We start from the raw sequence: 18431 nt of genomic DNA on the forward strand, positions 1-18431 counted from the left end.
GCAGGTGCCTGTGCCTGTGTATCCTGACAATAAACCAAATCCTCTTGCTGATTGCATCCTGTGGTGTCTCGGTCTGGTCTTTGGAGTTGGAGGGTCTCCATCCCGAGGGAAAGTTCTCCCTGAGAGCTTTTCATTTGGTGCATTGGCCGGGAAAGGAGATCCTCCACCCAGGGACCACCGACCACCCACTGGGAGGTAAGCCGGCCGGCGTCTGTCTGTCTGTCTGATTTTGTCTCGTTCTGCCTTATTCTGTCTGTTCTGTGAGCGCTCAGCCAGGTCTGTTCTGTGAGCGCTCAGCCAGGTTCTGTGAGCGCTCAGCCAGGTCTGTTCTGTGAGCGCTCAGCCAGGTCTGTTCTGTGAGCGCTCAGCCAGGTCTGTTCTGTGAGCGCTCAGCCAGGTTGTTTGGAATTTGGGCGGGACGAAGAAGGAGCTGACGAGCTCGGACTTCTCGCCCCGCAGCCCTGGAAGACGTTCCAAGGGTGTTAGGGGCCCGACTTTTCGGGGCCCAATCTGGGAGAGGAGAAAGATCCGGACTAACGGCACCTCTGTCTGTATTTTTGGCTTTCAGAGGGCCCCGGACCTTTGCCACCTCCATCTGACTTTTTGCTTTCAGTTTGGTACCAAAGCCGTGCAGCACGCCTGTCTGTTGTTTGTTTGACTGTTGGTGTTGTTTGTTTTCTCTGTGTTCTAATCTTCCTTAGAACTAACATGGGACAGTCCCTAACAACGCCCCTAAGTCTCACTCTTGATCATTAGAAAGACGTCCACGACCGGGCACACAACCAGTCCGTCGAGGTTAAAAAAAAAAAAAGGAAAAGGGCAGACTCTCTACACATCCGAGTGGCCCACTTTCGGAGCGGGATGGCCAGTGAATGGCACATTTAATAAGATCATTATTTTACAGGTTAAAGATCGGGTCGTCCACGGACATCCTGACCAGGTTTCTTATATTATCACTTGAGAGAGTCTCGCCTTAACCCCCCCCCCGGGCGGAACCCTTCGTGGACCCAAATTGGCCTCCCCTCAACCCCCAGTCTGTCCCCTCTGCCCCGCCCGGTCCGCCGGCCACGTCTTCCTCTCTCTACCTTTGTGAAATCAGAGCCTTCTAAGAAACCTGTCCTCCCGGCAGACTCAAACTCCCCTCTCATAGATCTTCTCTCTGAAGATCCTCCTCCCCCATATCGTTTACCTACAGGCCCGGCTGAAACGGAGGAGGCAGAGCTGCCGGCCAGATCAGTTGCCGGGCCACAGTCTGATAAGGGTTTCTCCCCTGTCGCAGGGAGATTGCGCAATAAGCGCGAGGTGATGCCAGATTCAACCTCCCAGGCTTTCCCACTTAGACAGGGAACCGGTGGCCAGACCCAATACTGGCCATTTTCAACAGCTGACATTTACAATTAGAAACAACACAACCCTTCTTTCTCCAAAGATCCGGTGGCACTCACCGACCTAATAGAATCTGTTTTACTTACCCACCAGCCTACTTGGGATGACTGCCAACAGCTCTTACAGGCCCTCTTAACCTCAGAAAAAAAAAAAAAAAACAAGGAGTGTTCCTAGAGGCCAGAAAGCATGTTCTGGGAGATGATGGGCGTCCCACCCAGCTGCCTGAGGACCAAACTGGGATTTTAATACAGCTGAAGGTAAGGGACACCTACGCCTTTATCGCCAGTTGCTTCTAGCGGGTCTCCGAGGGGCTATACGACGCCCTACTAATTTGGCTCAGGTAAAACAGGTATTACAAGAAGCAGGGGAAACTCCCTCCGCCTTTCTAGACAGACTTAAGGAGGCCTACCGTATGTACACTCCCTATGACCCAGATGACCCAGGACAAATGACGAGTGTCTCTATGTCCTTCATCTGGCAGGCTGCTCCAGATATCAGGACTAAGTTACAGAGGTTAGAAAATTTGCAGGGCTATACATTACAAGATTTACTTAAAGAAGCTGAAAAGATTTTTAATAAGAGAGAGAATTGAGTCAAATCTTGGCCGCCATAGTTCAGGGCCAAGAAAGGAAGGGAGATAGGGGGGGAGCTCGAAAGGGGCTGAAGCTGGATAAAGATCAATGTGGCTATTGCAAAGAGAAAGGGCACTGGGCCAGAGAGTGCCCCAAGAAGCCTGGCGGACCCCGAAAGCCTCGACCACGAACCTCCCTCTTGGCTCTAGATAAAGATTAGGGAGGTCAGGGCCAGGAGCCCCCCCTGAGCCCAGGGTAACGCTTAAAGTTGGGGGGCAGCCGGTTACTTTCCTGGTAGACACAGGAGCCCAACATTCAGTCCTCACCCGAGCTTCAGGACAACTCAGCGACCGGACGGCCTGGGTACAAAGAGCTACTGGTGAGAAACAATACCGATGGACTACGGACCGCCGGGTTCAGCTGGCTACTGGTAAGGTGACCCATTCCTTCTTACATGTTCCGGACTGCCCGTACCCTCTGCTGGGCCGTGACCTGCTCACCAAACTAAAAGCACAAATTCATTTTGAGGAAGGAGGGGCCCAAATAACTGGCCCCCACGGAACTCCCCTTCAAGTTCTAACCCTACAACTAGAGGATGAATATAGACTATATGAACCGGGACAGGACAAGCCACAATCCCTAGAAATAGACACTTGGGTCACGAATTTTCCACTGGCTTGGGCAGAGACTGGTGGGATGGGGTTGGCGCTCCAACAGCCCCCCTTAATTATACAGTTAAAGGCCACTACAACTCCAGTCTCCATAAAACAATACCCCCTGTCACATGAAGCTTATCAAGGTATAAGGCCTCACATTACGAGGCTTCTAGATCAAGGCATCCTAATCCCCTGCCGGTCGCCTTAGAATACGCCTCTTCTGCCTGTAAGAAACCTGGCACTGGAGATTATAGGCCAGTACAAGACTTGAGAAAGGTCAACAAGAGGATAGAAGATATTCATCTGACTGTTCCAAACCCTTACAATTTGCTCCTGACTTTAGGGTTCAACATCCCACCCTCATACTCCTGCAAACCTTTTGAACTGTTCATCGATGAGAAACAGGGGTATGCTAAAGGGGTCCTAACACAAAGGTTGGGACCCTGGAAACGCCCTGTGGCCTACCTGTCTAAGAAATTGGACCCTGTGGCCTCCGGCTGGCCACCGTGCCTAAGGATGGTGGCTGCTATTGCTGTCCTGATCAAGGACACTGGAAAATTGACTTTGGGACAGCCACTCACCATCCTAACACCCCACGCAGTGGAGGCCTTGGTAAAGCAGCCCCCAGACCGCTGGCTCTCTAATTCTCGCACCAAGCCTTGTTACTGGATGCAGAACGGGTTCAGTTTGGGCCCGTAGTCGCCCTCAATCCTGCCACCTTGCTTCCTCTACCAGAGGAGGCAAAACAGCATGACTGCCTACAAATCCTCGCAGAAGTACATGGAACCAGGCCGGACCTATCGGACCAGCCTCTTCAGAATGCTGACCACACATGGTACACGGATGACAACAGCTTCTTGGCAGAGGGAGAGTGAAAGGCTGGAGCTGCGGTCACTACGGAGGACAAAGTGATTTGGGCGAAAGCCCTGCCTGCTGGTACCTCCGCACAACGGGCTGAACTCATCGCCTTGACTCAGGCGTTCAAGATGGCAAAAGGTAAGAGGCTAAATGTATATACAGACAGCCGTTATGCCTTTGCCACGGCACACATCCACGGGGAGATCTACCGGAGGCGGGAGCTGCTCACATCTAAGGGTAAAGATATTAAAAATAAGGCTAAAATTCTGGCCCTCTTAGAAGCCCTATTCTTGCCCAAAAGACTGAATATTATGTATTGTCCAGGACACCAGAAAGGGCACAACCCAGAGGCACAAAGAAACCGGCTGGCCGATGCCACGGCATGAAAAGCGGCCATGAGCAAACAAATCTTGCCCTTAAATAGCCCAGACCAACCCACGCCCCCACCAGTGGGACAAACCAGTTGGGTTTATGCCCATGAGGACATAGAGCTCCTAGAAAAAATGGGGGCCATCTACCACCCTCAACTAAAACAGTGGGTCTACAAAGGACTTTTGAATTGATCTCCTTTTTACATAAATTAACCCATTTGGGGTTTAAGAAGATGAAAACCTTACTAGATCGGGAAGAGATAAATCTGTGTTTTTTTTTTTAATTGGGACAAAGTGATACAAAAGGTGACTGAGAGTTACAAAGCGTGCGCTCAGGTTAACCTGGGAAGGACCATGATTAGACAAGGAGTTCGTCCTAGGGGACACCGTCCCGACATCCATTGGGAAATTGATTTTACTGAAATTAAACCAGGTATATATGGATACAAGTATCTCCTAGTGTTTGTAGACACCTTCTCAGGATGGGTCGAAGCCTTCCCCACAAAGCACGAGACTACAAAAATGGTCACCAAGAAGCTCCTCGAAGAAATCTTTCCCAGGTATGACATGCCTCAAGCGTTGGGGTCGGACAACGGGCCCGCTTTCGTCTCCCAAGTAAGTCAGTTGGTGGCCAAATTGCTGGGGATTGATTGGAAATTACATTGTGCCTATAGACCCCAGAGTTCAGGTCAGGTAGAACACATGAATAGAACAATTAAGGAGACTTTATCCAAACTTACGCTTGCAACTGGCTCAAAGGATTGGGTGGCCCTCCTTCCCCTAGTTCTATATCGGGCCCGGAATACCCCGGGCCCCCATGGTCTAACTCCTTTTGAAATAATATATGGAACACCACCCCCATTTGTCCATTTCTTTGATTCAAACATTGCTGATTTTGCTGACAGCCCTTCTCTGAGGGCCCATTTACAGGCCCTACAGATTGTGCAGAGAGACGTCTGGAGACCTTTGGCCACTGCTTACCAGGACAAGCTTGAGCATCCGGTGGTGCCACACCCGTTCCAGATTGGAGACACCGTGTGGGTGCACAGACACCAGACCAAGAATCTCGAGCCACGGTGAAAAGGACCCTACACCGTCCTCCTGACTACCCCGACCGCCCTAAAGGTAGACGGAGTCTCGGCTTAGATTCACACACCACACGTCAAGGCAGTCCGGTCTGAGGAATTGACTAATCACAACACTACACCCCAGACATGGAGAGTTCAGCGCATTCCAAACCCCTTAAAGTTAAAACTCCTACGTGGCTCCTCCTAGCCCTTTTGTGGCCTAGAGTCAGTGGGGGAATAAGCCCCCACCAGACAGAAATTTCTTGACCAAGTCGAGTGAAAGATTTCACTCAAAGTTAGCAAAAAAATGGGGGAATGAAAGACCCCAGCTTAGCAGCAGTAACGCCATTTTGCAAGGCTGTACTTAAGATGACTGGTTCAGGGAAAGGTTAGAACACTGAGTACACAGCGGCTGCCAAGCAAGATATGTTTGGTTGAAGGCCTGGCAACAGGACGACTTCGGTTGAGCACCTGACAATGAAAAAAAAGCCCCGAGAGAGGTCCCACACCCTGGTGGGGGGCCGAGTCAGTCGTTATGTTCCAAGAAGGTAGCTAAGAAACTTGCCCCCGGGCTGAACCCTTGGGGGGCCGAGTCAGCCGTTATGTTTCAGGAAGGTAGCTAGGAAACTTGCCCCCGGGCTAAACCCTTGCCATATTAGAATCCACCAATTATATCCCTGTAACCATGCATCTGCTTCTGTATGCTTGCTTCTGCTCCCCAAAATCCTATAAAAGCCCATCCTTGGTTCCGTGGGGTGCGCCAGTCCCCCGAGTGACTGAAGCGCCCGCAGGTGCCTGTGCCTGTGTATCCCGACAATAAACCAAATCCTCTTGCTGATTGCATCCTGTGGTGTCTCGGTCTGGTCTTTGGAGTTGGAGGGTCTCCATCCCGAGGGAAAGTTCTCCCTGAGAGCTTTTCAGACCAAAACCGAACAAGCAAGCAAACAGAGGCGGCCAGGAGTCAGGCTGTTAGCACCCATAATCTCAACGCATGGGATGCTGGGCCAGAAGGAGCACACCTGGAGACCAACCAGCCTGAGCTATATGAAGCTCTGTCTTTAAACAAGCAAACAAACACACACACAGGTGGTTTAGTAATTAGGAGGAATTAGTGCCTGTCCCCAGGGAGATGCCACTCTCCTGGGGCTGCATGAGTTACTGTCAGAAAAGGTCTTTAAGAAGCAATCCACCTGCTGGATCCCACCACACTCAAACAAGCGCCCACTTCCTGTTGTGCTATGAACAGCATGGGCCCCTCAGCAGAAGCTGTGCTTTGGACTTCCAGGGCTCCAGAACCAGGGGTCAAACTAAACCTCTTTTCTTTCAAAATCATCAGTCTCGGGCATTCTGTTATAGCAACAGAACCATGCACAGTCAATCCCCCCTTTTCAGGGGCTCCCAAGCAACACACGACATGGCTCTGAAGGTCCATGGCCCTTAGTCCTCACACTACCCTTCGTTTACTTCACCTTCTTCAATTGAGACAAAAACCTTGTGAGACCAGAGGCCTGGCCCATCTTGTTGGCCACTTTCAGTAACCTTCGATGTCCAGAGCAACCAGAGACGGCACAAGCAAGCCTCCGCTGAGCACCCTGAGGGTAGGAAGGCACCATGTGACCCATACTGAATGAAGTGCTCATGGCCAGTTCCTACAGGGAGAGCAGAGCCTGATGTGGCTCCTGCGGAAGACCCAGGGAGAGGCAGTCTCATTCTTTCCAGGATTCCATGTGCTGAACACACACAGCTGTGCCTCCTCCCGTCGAAACCGAAGCCTGGTCACTCTGCTGCTGGCTGAATTCAAATGCAGTCTGTAATTACAGACCTGCCCCATCCCTTGGCTCACTGCCTGTGAAAGAAAATGTCTCCGCATAATCTCCAAATAGAGGGTTGCTTTCAACTTCCCTTTCCTTAGGGTCAGCAAAAAGAGCTACAGTCAAAACAGCTTAAAGCGCGTAAAACGCAGGCCTTTGAATCACGCCTGTCTACAATGTGGTCTCTTATACATAGGGCGGTAGACATTTACATCTGAAGGCAGGGCCTCATCCTGAGCTGCTGCTTTGCCACTGAGCTACACCCCAAGGCTGGACTAGTTTACCGAACACAGTTACTGTGGAAAACTTACAGACTTTGCCCAGATGGCGTGGCTATCCTAATGCCCCAGGCTGGAGTTCCCTCTCGGTAGAGCTGGCCGTTCTTGGATCTGCCTTCAGGTTTGGGAACAGAAATGGTTACAGGAAGTAGGTGGGTACCAGAAAAAGGAAGAGACCTCGAGGGCTGATGGTTCCTTTAACCTTGGAACTCAAGTCCCAAAGTAAAAGGTCACAAGGGTCTGGTTCAGAGCCACCAAATGCATAGGATGTTGTCACAAAATAAAGATGCTAAGAAAACTTGGGCCTCCTCTCAAGAGCACCTGCTCCAAGATCAATACAAAGACTGTGGAAAACCCAAGATGAACCCCATTTCTCCTCTCATTTCAAAGGAGTACAAGTCAGTCCCAGTTGGCGGTGACTCGTGCCACAGCCACTAGGAGTGGACAGCTAATCAAGACCAGGCTCTAACTCTGGTCTAGCCATCCTGTAAAGGGAGTACCTCGAAGAGGCCATAGCGCCTGCTTTCCAGTGTGTCAATAGCTAGGTCTCCCTTAATCCCTTTAGGGTAAGCCAATCTCAGAAGAGGAAGAGCATTTGCAGAGATGGGAGTATTGGAGGTGGGAATTTGGGTGGCATGTCTGAAGGGGCCTTTGGCCCTGCAACATGGGAGAGAGCCCTGCTCCACTGAGGAGGGTAAGCTGCATGCTCTTCAGGTATCCCACAGAGAAGTACCCAAGACAGAAACCAAAGTCCCAGTGACAGCCCACAGCTAAATGTGGCCACCTTACATTTCCTATAATTATTTGTTTCAGTTCAGTGGTCTGTTGTGTTTTGCTTCATTTTGTGTGGATATTAAAGACTGAAGCCAGGGCTCTACGCATGCTCCAACACTGAACCCCACCCCCTAGCCCAGCTTAGCATTCTAAAAGTTAATATAATGAGGCAGGGAAGCTAAGCTCGAATCAAAAACACTTCACAACTTCTGTCTTAAATAGGATGTCACGTTTGAATCGCTTGGACACTACAGGAGTCTGAGTTATAAGATGCTGATGCAGAATGACATTTTCCTTCTAACCGTTTAGTGGTTTTGCTTGGTCTGGCCAGAGGAAGTGAGAGTTTCCCTGAAGTGCTTCAGAAGAATCAGGCAACCCGTTTTAAAAATCCTTGTTCAAAGAGATGCCCGCCAGCCCTCTGAGAGAGAATCCTCTGGACAGGAAGCCTAAGGGGATCACACAGACCCTCATCCTCACCATACTTGGGTCACAAGTGCAGATATAAGTCACAGCTAACCTCAGTAGAACCCACAAAGCCAAGGATTTAGCTGTACACCCCCATTCAGCAGACACACACCTACTGTTGACACCTTGATCTGCTCGGGGACTCTGGGCACAGATGAATGACTGTACAGTTGTCACTGTGCAGAGTCTATTCTGTTAACTCCCTCTTCTCAGGCTCCCCCACGCCCTCAGGATTTATTCTCCATAGCTGTAGGTGCACAGGGAGGTGGCCTGTCCCTGGACCCTCGATGACTGAGATGACCCGAGATGACCTCTAGGAAAGAAATGAGGTGGGGGAGCTATGCTTGGCTCTGTGAGCTGGAGACCAGCTGAGGGTCTGGCATTGAGTCCTCCTCTGCCTTTCATCAGGAGAATGGCTCATTGTTGACCTTATAATGACAAGAGGGTACTTGCCTCCCTCCCTCACTCATCGGTGCTTCCCCAAGAGAAAGTGTTCCCAGGGCTGTCAGATCACTGTAATTACAATGGCCAGACTAAGGGAACATTCCATGCTTAGGAGAGCAGGGCCGGACCCAAGGGCAAGGCCAACTACAGATGTTGTCTCAGGGTTCCATTCCTGGTCTGTTCTTACCATACGGTGAGCTTTCATAGCTGTGCTATTTACATGCTATCTCATTAATCCACGTGTCATTACCATTATTGTAATAGGAATATATTGTTATTAAATCTATCATTTATGTTTACATCAACACGCCAAGGTTTATTTCCAGCTCAGCCTTTGCCCCAAATGCCAGCCTCAGGCATACAACTGTCCCTTTGGAGGTTTCACGGGTTATGTCAAGTTTAACTTGTCCAACGTGTTCTCCTGTTCTGATTTCCTGCACGTTCCGCAGCCCGGCTGTTTGGCATATCTCACTGACTTCCCCTTCATAAGCTAGCGAAGATTCTCTGCCGTCATCTAAGCCTTCATCCCTCCCTTCTGCATTACCACAGTAGCTTCCCAAGTAGGCTCTCTGAGTCCATCAAGGTCTCCATGTGGGTTGTTCAATCCAGAAAACTATGCATCATACCGTGTCAGTCTTGCATCTAATTCCAATTTGTAGACTGCCTAAAACCCTCCCCGATCTTGGCCCTCTCATCTCCTTAACCTCATCTCTGTTCACTGTGCCTCGGTATGGTGATCTTCTTGCTGTCTGTCATTGACACACTTCCTGGCTTCAGGGCCGTTGCCTCTCTTGTCCCTCTGTCTGGAAACTCTCGTCAGATAGGCACATGTATAGAGCCCTCACCTGGTTCTTCACACCTGAGCCCCACCGCAGCCTGGCCACTACTCTGTCCCCTCCTTGCTTCCGTTTTTTGCTTTGCTATTAGCACTTACCCCACTACATCTTTCACACATTATTTTTTTCTTATCTTATCTGCATCTTTGAATCTTTTCCAATTGCAAGCTCTTGCAGTAAGGGGATTCCCAAAGCAATGACTTACACACCGAAGACACGGGGCAGAGTGAGTTAAGCGTTTTTAAGCCACGCCTTTAAACCCAGCACTTGGAGGCACACTCGTCCTTTTTCCAGATTCATGACTTTAGGCTTTGTTCTTTTTTTTTTTTTCTTTTTTCTTTTTTTCAGAGCTGGGGACCGAACCCAGGGCCTCTACCACTGAGCTAAATCCCCAACCCTAGGCTTTGTTCTTTGACCAGCTCAGGGTAACTGGGGCCATCTGAGTGACCACGATGTTGGAGCTGTCCATTCAGTGACCCCTCCTCCCCTTGAATCAATAGCGAATAGAACTAAGCTGTGAGGGTTGGGCCTCTGAGACCCCCCTCCATCCATCCACTAACACTTACTAAATCAACTGCTATACCATCTGGGCTGGAGAGATGGCTCAGCGATTAAAAGCACTGGTTGCTCTTCCAGAGGTCCTGAGTTCAATTCCCAGCAACCACATGGTGGCTCACAACCATCTGTAATGGGATCCGATGCCCTCTTCTGGTGTGTCTGAAGACAGCTACAGTGTACTCATATACATAAAATAATCTTTTAAAAAATTGCCACACCATCACTCTTTAATTTCTAAGCCTCCCTTATCCTATACCTAATCTGATCTTTTTCACACCTAATTGGTACAAATAACATGTCCTCCAAGCTACCTTTTCTTTGTCTTTCTTTTTTTGGTTCTTTTTTTTTTTTTTTTTTTTTTTTTCGGAGCTGGGGACCGAACCCAGGGCCTTGCGCTTCCTAGGTAAGCGCTCTACCACTGAGCTAAATCCCCAGCCCTTGTCTTTCTTTTTTTAAGATGATTTATTTATTTTATGTATGAGTACACTGTAGCGGTCTTCAGGCACACCAGAAGAGGGCATCTGATCCCATTACAGATGGTTGTAAGCCACCGTGTGATCAGTGCCCTTAACCACTGAGCCATCTCGGTAGTCCCAGGCTACCTTTTCTAATTGCCTACATCAAAAACTCAGTCTCTCAACAGAGACTGTAATCCCAGCTACACAGGAAGTTGAGGCAGGCAGTTAAAGCCTTCCTTGGCTCTAAATCCAAGGTCAGCCTAGGTAACTTAGTGGAACATCGACCCAAAATAATAAAAATCAGGTTGAGGATATAACTCAGTGGCAAGAACTTATCATTTATGACGCCTTAGTTTCAACCCTTCTCATAGTAAAAACAAACAAAAAACCCCAGGCTCCTCCTCTTTCCCCAGGCTCCTCCTCTTTCCCCAGCCTCCCTTTGGATCTCTGTAATTACAGTCACCCAGGCGGTGTATATTGGAATTCAAAACTATTCACGAGCCCTAACCATCAGCCCCACATACACTCTGAGCACCCCACCAATAGGACTCACTGACATCTAGGTTTCCTCTATGGATGTATTGTTGAACGTTACATAAATGTCTCCGTTCAGCTTCCTGGCCTGTTAGGGTGTCTATACCCAGTGTTTCAGGAACAATCTGATGTCGAAAGACAGGCATCTGCTGCGTCACAAAATACCCTGGCAAGAGGAAGCCTCTGCAACTCCAAGTGAGAACCTCTGGGCTAGACAGTGACTCTGCACCTGCTGACTATGGGCCGACTTTGGCTCACTGGCTGGAAAAACATGCGATGGATGATATGCCGCCGCCTCCTGGAAGGAGCAGCCACAGGGTTAGGGGAAAGGACGTCGGAGCCCCACCCAGATGCGCGAACACACGCAAACCTGGCGCCCTCCAGCAGGCAAGGGGTAGGATGGAATCGCACTGGCGCCTCCTACTCCACGCCGCGCCAGACGTCGCTGTAGACCGCGCAGCCAATCCCAGCGCTGCGGTCCCATCCAACCGGCAAGAGGGCGGGGACCAAGGGGGCTCGGCCCAGACAGAGCTCCCATTGGCTGAGGCGACACCACCTAGACAAAGCCGCACTGTCCTCCAGCCGTTGCACTGGGGTGACTGCCGGCCTGGCGCTGCCAAGGCCCCCGCCACTCGGGCATCCCCAGACGACCCCCGCGGCGCCGCCACCAAGCCCGGACCTTCTCTTCTTCCCCCAGCACCGAGGCCCACCCAGTCTCCACCAACCCTGGCTCTGCTCATGCTCACGCGACTGGACTCGTGGCCTCACCGCTGTCCAGCATCCTTTCCGAGCACAGCAGACGCGGAGGAGGCGCTGCCAAAACCCCTACAACAGAGCCTAGTGGAGGCCACGGGAGGAGGGGGACCGACGTAGAGCAAGGTCGGGAGATGGGTCGGGACCGCGCAGTGCCTTCCAAGGGGCTGCTTGAGTGGCTTCGACCCAGGCTCGGCCTTGGACTACGAAGTGACCTTGGGCCAGTTCCCTCCACTCCTGGGTCCTCGGTTCCCTTCTGTAAAATCGCGCCAGCAGTGAACGAGGAGTGCCGAAGGTTTCGCCTGGAGCCACGCCGCCGCGTGATCAACCCTGGGCCTCCCGTGGTGATTATAAAGGACCTTGTTCCTGGAGGCGTGCACGGAGGAAGCGGGAGGCCATCAGAGGGTGACGGGTGCAGACCACCTGGGATATCAATCGGTCCATCTCTGCTTCCTCTTCGGCCGCAGGGCTGCCTAGAGGACACGATGTCCCTTCCCCACCCGCCTTCCAAGGAGCCGGCTCAGTAGCCGCGCCGGTCTAACCCAAACCCAGCAGATAGCGCTGGTGTGCAGCACCCGAGCTACCGCGCTGAAGACCCTCTTACCCCACAACGAGCCGGCAGGGGGCTCCGCGGCAAGGGCTGGACCGGTGCGCTCGTCTGACCCCGGAGCTGTGCAGGTGCTCGCGCTTCTGGCTTGGAGTTGGCGCGTTGCCTCTGTTTCTCAAGACCCTCTCCGGACCCCTAAAACTGCGGCCTCCTGCTTCTGACACCCGGATGTGCCTAACACACTCCGGTACGTGCGTTAAGGCTGCGCCGGGCGGGGCCCGACGGCAGACAGCGCGGAGGCGGGGAGTGCTTAGGCGCAGCCTCCTTAGCCCTCCTTATTCCGGCCTGGCTCTGCTCCAGTCAAGGGTGCCCCTAATCTCTAGACGCCCCGGAGGTAAACCTGCTCATGCAGGTCCATCCTGATCCAAGCCTGGTACAGATCCTCGCTGCCGTATGATCTTCGCTTCCTGGGTCCTGGTGGGGAGGCAAAAGGTGCGAGAAGGTTTCAGCCCCCAGCCCACCCCCAAAACCAGGGCGCCCGTGCCGCTCCAGGAAGTGAAGAAACCGTGTGGAGGACAAGACTCCTTCCAGGTCTTTTGAGTGTTTGCTGTCTTTAAAGCTTATCGGAACTAAATGGTTAGTTGATTGACTTTTGAATGTCATTTAACGAAACGACACTTAATTTTTCTCTCCTGAGGGTCTTTTAACATATCGCAGTTTCCCAAGGTTTCACCAATAGAACTATGCGCGTGGTCTGCAGGGGCAGTCAGCCATAAATGAACTCTCCTCAGATCCCACTACCTCGAGACACCTGTTTCCAGGATGAGAAACAGGCTGAAGAACGACACCAGCATCTATTAGCGATGAGCTATGTTTAGACAAATGACGTAAGGACTGCGTAGAAAGGGACTAGACAAATCAACGTCCCGGGGAAGTATGGGGACAATGGGGGATCGAGGCTTTAAGAAAGCTGCCAGCCCTGTCCGTGGATCTTGAGGGCTGAGGCTGCGTGTTCCCTTTTTATGCCCCTCTTCTGGCACTCATAGCGCCGAAGACCGGGAGAATCCTGAAAAGAGAACACGTTGGTTCTCTGAGCCCATTTCACAGACTCAGTTGACTCAGAATGTCGCCCAGTAGATGGCGCTGTGATCCATAGCAATAAATCTCTTTACTGTAAACAGGCAACTATTTTAATCCCTGCACTTACTCGGGAGACAGAGGGAGGCAGACCTCTGAGTTCAAGACTAGTCTGATGTGCAGAGTGAGTTCCGGGGCAGCCAGTGATACACAGAGAAACCCAGTCTCAAAAACCAAAAACAACAATAAATAAATAAACAAGTCATCCAACCCCCCAAACACCCTACAATTATAAAAACCTATAACCATTCGAGTATACGGTGTCACTAGGATACACTTTGAGCATTATGTCGTGCTAGAAGAGTTAATCTTCTCACCTAGGAAAACCATAGATTCTAATTTGGGACTAAGAATTATGTGTAACGACTTATAAAAGACTTTGATAGTTGAACTCTTTGACTTTACCTTAGACAACTCTTGCTTCGCGATCTTTCCAGCCCCAGCTTTGCTGGTGTGACCTGAGAAGCCCCTGCTTCACTTATTCCTCCAGGCTTCAGGGTGTTTCTGTCACAGCTCTCTAGGATGCCTGCAGCAACCCACTGCCCTCTGACACTGGGCGAGCCCACGAGTGTAAAAGAGCCAATGGCACCTGGACTCTCTCTGACCAATACCCCACACACACACTCCTCGAGACACAAATCTGCCACTCGTTACACCCCTCGGCAGTGCTGAGGTGAGTCCAGTGTACTTCCTCAATGACAGTACCCATGGGGTCTGTGGTAGTGAGCAACTCAGCTGCACATGCTTTTGCAGGCCACCCTCCCCAGATGACCACAGCCAGACACCCCTTTGAAATGGTTCCCAATGGTTGACCAGGGGAGTAGCCTGTTTTCTGTAACAGTGAGGACATGCAGAGCAATCCTCATTCCAGAATGTTCAACCACATGCTATCAGACCATATGAGTTTTGAGCCTCGAATACTGGATTCCAGACCACAGGGCAACCCCAAGAGTTGTACCCCCAGACAGATCACAAGGCCACCCTGAGAAGCCTCACCAGGACACTGCCTTCTAGTAAGCAGCCCCCCAAATGCCTTTTATAATATCTGGGGGCCAAGCTACCTCTCCTAAGAACTTATAGAAAGACATGCCTTGGGAAGCAGAGGGACCCAGAAAAGCCAGTGGTTAGCTTCAAAGAGGCATTCTGGTCCTTACTTCAGGCTCTTTCAACCCGGCTAATGAAGAACTGGTTTGTTGGGTTTGAGACTTCATGCCTTCATTTCCCAAATGCCCTGCCCTCGAGGGCATCACTAACAACGCGGAGGCGAGAAGGAAATGGTCACTCCCAGGAGAAAGCCATTGACTGGGTGAGACTCAGGTGTGACTGCATGAGAGTCACAACTGGGACCCAGCCTCAGCTCAGCTCAGCTCAGCTCAGCTCAGCTCAGTTCAGCTCAGCTCATTCTCTCCCTAGTACAGTTCTGCCTGCCAATTTTGGAACTTGAGAAAAGACTTGGCCGTGAATCTGAATACATGAAGTAGAAACCTGTGGGAACCAGGTAATTCTAAGCAAGACGTGTGCCAAGATTCCATCTCCTTCCTGCACCTCTCTGCCCAGACCTGGGGCCAAGCTAGTTAGTACCTGTGCATTTCACTGGAACCGCCAGAGGGCGCTGCTGCAAATAGGCAACGTAGGTTTCGGAGGGAAAAGATCTTTGCCATGCACGGATATGAGATGCATGCATGAGCCAAGTGAGTTGCCAGGACTCCTACTGTAAGTCTTCTGAAAGAGGGACAGAGACGTGCAGTGAGAGTGGGGAGCGGGCCACTCTGGAAGTTTCACAGAAGAATCGGCTTTCTGAAAGAGTCTCAGAAACTGCAACACCCAAGTCTCCCTGTTGAATCCGATCCTCATCACTTCCTAGCTCACCCTCTGTCCAACGCCAGCCCTTAGATAATACATCTTTCTCCTTTCTGCACTCTGGCCCTGAGCGCCTCTGCTCCCTCCTGGTAGTGGAGGGTGCAGCATGTGCTCGGTGCAGACTAAACCATGCCCTCAGCCACCTCCAAGTCCTCTCCAAACCCCAGACCCCAAAGATTTTCTGTTTTGATGCAATTGGGTTCTTCTTTTAAATTGAAGGCGTGGGGAGATGGCACGGGGAGCGGGGAGCAAGGGGGGGTGAGCCACGGCTAAGTCTAGACCCCCAACACACATAAAAAGACAAACGTGATTGCAATCTGTAATCCCAGCACTTTTCTATCAAGATGGGAGGCAGAGATAGGAGAATTTTCCAGAAGTTCATGGACCAGAAACAAATCAGACCCTGCCTCATGGTGAAGAGAGAACAAACTCCCTAAAGTTGATCTCTGGCCTCCACACAAGTGTAGAAGGTATGTGAATGCCTGCACACACACACACACACACACACACACACACACACACACACACACACACAGAGAGAGAGAGAGAGAGAGAGAGAGAGAGAGAGAGAGAGAGACTTTTAACAGAAAACATACTTAATCTTACGAAGTTCACAGTATCAAGTAATTTATTTTACAATTGGTAGTGAGGACCAAAAGCCCAGTAAGAGTTTCTGAATCAGTTGTGGGTCTCCAGCAATGTGTTGGGGAAGACCTTGACAGTTGACCCTAATGTGACCTTTAAACTGAAATCTGCAGATCAAAGAGAACTGGAGGGGGCTTTGCATCCCCTGCAGTGAACAGGCAAGAGCTCAAACTCTGTTCGTGAAGCACAGCAGAAGTGGGCGGGGCATGAATCCAGGAAGGCCCACACCCGCCCACCTCCTTTCTGTCTCAGGTTTGGGTATCTGGGCTTTTAAAAGAACGTCAGTTCTGGGAATAGAGCCCAAGGCCTTGAGCACCAAGGCCAGTGCTCTGCCACTGAGGTACATCCCAGCCTTTCTGGTCTCCTGACTAGCATTTTGTGGAGTGGGAGTGAACAGCCTTTAAATCCAAGCAAAGTTCCTTTGAGGTCATTTTTTTTTTTTTTTGAGTTCTCACTCACTATTGAGCCATCATGCCAGGGTTTATTGGAATCCTTGAGAAACGGAAGATAAAAAGTCATGCATCTGAGCTGCTCTGTCACACTCTAAGCAAAAACGATCTGTAAAATTCCTTCAGCTCCAGACACTAAGCTCTCGAGCCATCAGAGTTGTGCTGTCTCAGAAATTCAATAAACCACCGAGGAGAGCCTGCTTTCAATAACATTGAGGGCATTCAATGAACAATAGCACTCAGTGGGTTATCACTGTACCAACCACTGTGCCACACAAGGTACCTCTCTATCTATCTACCTATCTATCTATCTATCTATCTATCTATCTATCTATCTATCTACCTACCTATCTATCTATCTATCTATCTATCTATCTATCTATCTATCTCCCAGTGCAGTTTTTCAGGAAGTGAGGAAGGAGGCCTCTGGGTATTGAACTCAGGGCCTTGTGCGTGCTGAGCAGCACACACTACTACTGACCCCTCCCCCAGCCCTATCATATCAATTTCTGAGGCATTTGGGGTAGAGACTCTATAAGCAAGTTCAGCACTGTGTGTACTTAACAGGTTACCTGGACGTGCTTTACAGTGACTCTGCTATAGTAGCCAGCTTGATACCCACAAGAAGTCATTTTGGAAGTAACTGACCTAATGTTTTTTATGAGACAGGCTGTGTGATACAAGCTGCCCTTGAACTCACAACCCTCTTCCTCCAGCCTTCTGATCTGGGGAACTACAGTGTATGCCACCATACCTGACCCAGAGAAACCTTAAACGTACACGGGGCACGATCGTCAATGCTTAAATCTGATTTAATTTTCAGTACTTCTAAGTCTATTTTTTTAATGTTTTAAAAACAAGATACACACATTTATTTTACATATTTTTTTCTAAATGAGGGACTTTCATTTCTGCCTGTTGCTACCAGAGTTAGAACCTGGCTTTTTCATTTGCAAAGCTTAGTCTTTCTGTTTGGGTTTTGGGGTTTTTGTTTGTTTTGCTTTTGGGTTGTTTGTTTGTTTTCTTTTGGTTTTAGAGACAGGGTTTCTCTGTTTAACCCTAGCTGACTTGGAACTCACTCTGTAGACCAGGCTGGCCTTGCCTCTGCCTCCCAAGTGCTGGGATTAAAGATGTGCACCAAAACAGCCCAACTCTGAGTCTTTCTTTTCTTTCTTTCTTTTTTTTTTTTTCTATTCTTTTTTTCGGAGCTGGGAACCAAACCCAGGGCCTTGCAAGCGCTCTACCACTGAGCCAAATCCCCAACCCCCTGAGTCTTTCTTTAGAGGTTGCCAGGACCACTTTCTAAAAGCCTGTTTGCTCTTCCCCAACCTCATTTCCCTCTCCTAAGTATCCCTGGAGGTTTGGGAGCATTTATTTCCTTCTGCAGGCAGCTCGAAGGGTCAGCCTTCTCTTACCTTAGCCAGCACACCGAGCCTCCTCCAGACAGTGACCAGCCAGGTGCCCCAGCAGCTCTCACTCCCCAGCAAGGTATAATAACTACCCCGGGAAATCGCTTGATGCGTTTGCTTCAAGCAAACCTGCTTTACCTGGGAATGAAAATTCCCACACAAGTGTGACAGGAAAGTCACCCAACGATAAGATACAGTAGGAAGCTGGATGTTGGTGTGTTTGTCATTGAACGGGCAAAGTGCAGCTTTGCTACTGTTTTGTTTGTTTTAAGTTTAAACTGTCTGGGAATTTGAGCCTCTGGCAAGCAGAAGATCAAGGGTAGATGCTGCAGCTAAGGGTCACACACACACACACACACACACATTCACACTCACACACACTCACACACACAATCACACACACTCACACACACTCACTCACACACAATCACACACACTCACACACTCACACACACTCTCACACACTCACACTCACACACTCACACACACTCACTCACACACACACACTCACTCACACACACTCACACACACACTCACATACTCATACACACACATTCACACTT

At 50.2% G+C, this 18431-nt stretch overlaps 1 protein-coding gene and 1 long non-coding RNA gene across 7 annotated transcripts in view; one reads left to right on the plus strand and one right to left on the minus strand.

The window, feature by feature from the left end:
* Bdh1 (3-hydroxybutyrate dehydrogenase 1) overlaps positions 1–18085 on the minus strand; it is a 42009-nt gene extending 23924 nt beyond the window's left edge. Inside the window, exons 1-2 of one of the 6 annotated variants that reach the window (XM_063270245.1) lie at positions 17875–18082; positions 12426–12842 (exon numbers count right to left, since the gene is read on the minus strand). The gene's annotated coding sequence lies outside the window, so the exon portion shown is untranslated. Of the gene's footprint in view, positions 1–1472; positions 1519–8350; positions 11028–11087; positions 11235–12425; positions 12843–17874 lie in introns of those variants that run through there. The other 5 variants (XM_006248478.5, XM_063270246.1, XM_039087910.2 and 2 more) reach the window with 5 other exon arrangements.
* Positions 1517–5755, plus strand: LOC134481093 (uncharacterized). Its single transcript, XR_010056313.1, has 2 exons — positions 1517–1643; positions 4749–5755. It is a non-coding gene; the product is annotated as an uncharacterized LOC134481093 (long non-coding RNA).
* Positions 18086–18431: the final 346 nt, after the last annotated feature.

The sequence above is a fragment of the Rattus norvegicus genome, chromosome 11 (assembly GCF_036323735.1).
Source record: "Rattus norvegicus strain BN/NHsdMcwi chromosome 11, GRCr8, whole genome shotgun sequence".
Classification (NCBI taxonomy): domain Eukaryota; kingdom Metazoa; phylum Chordata; class Mammalia; order Rodentia; family Muridae; genus Rattus; species Rattus norvegicus.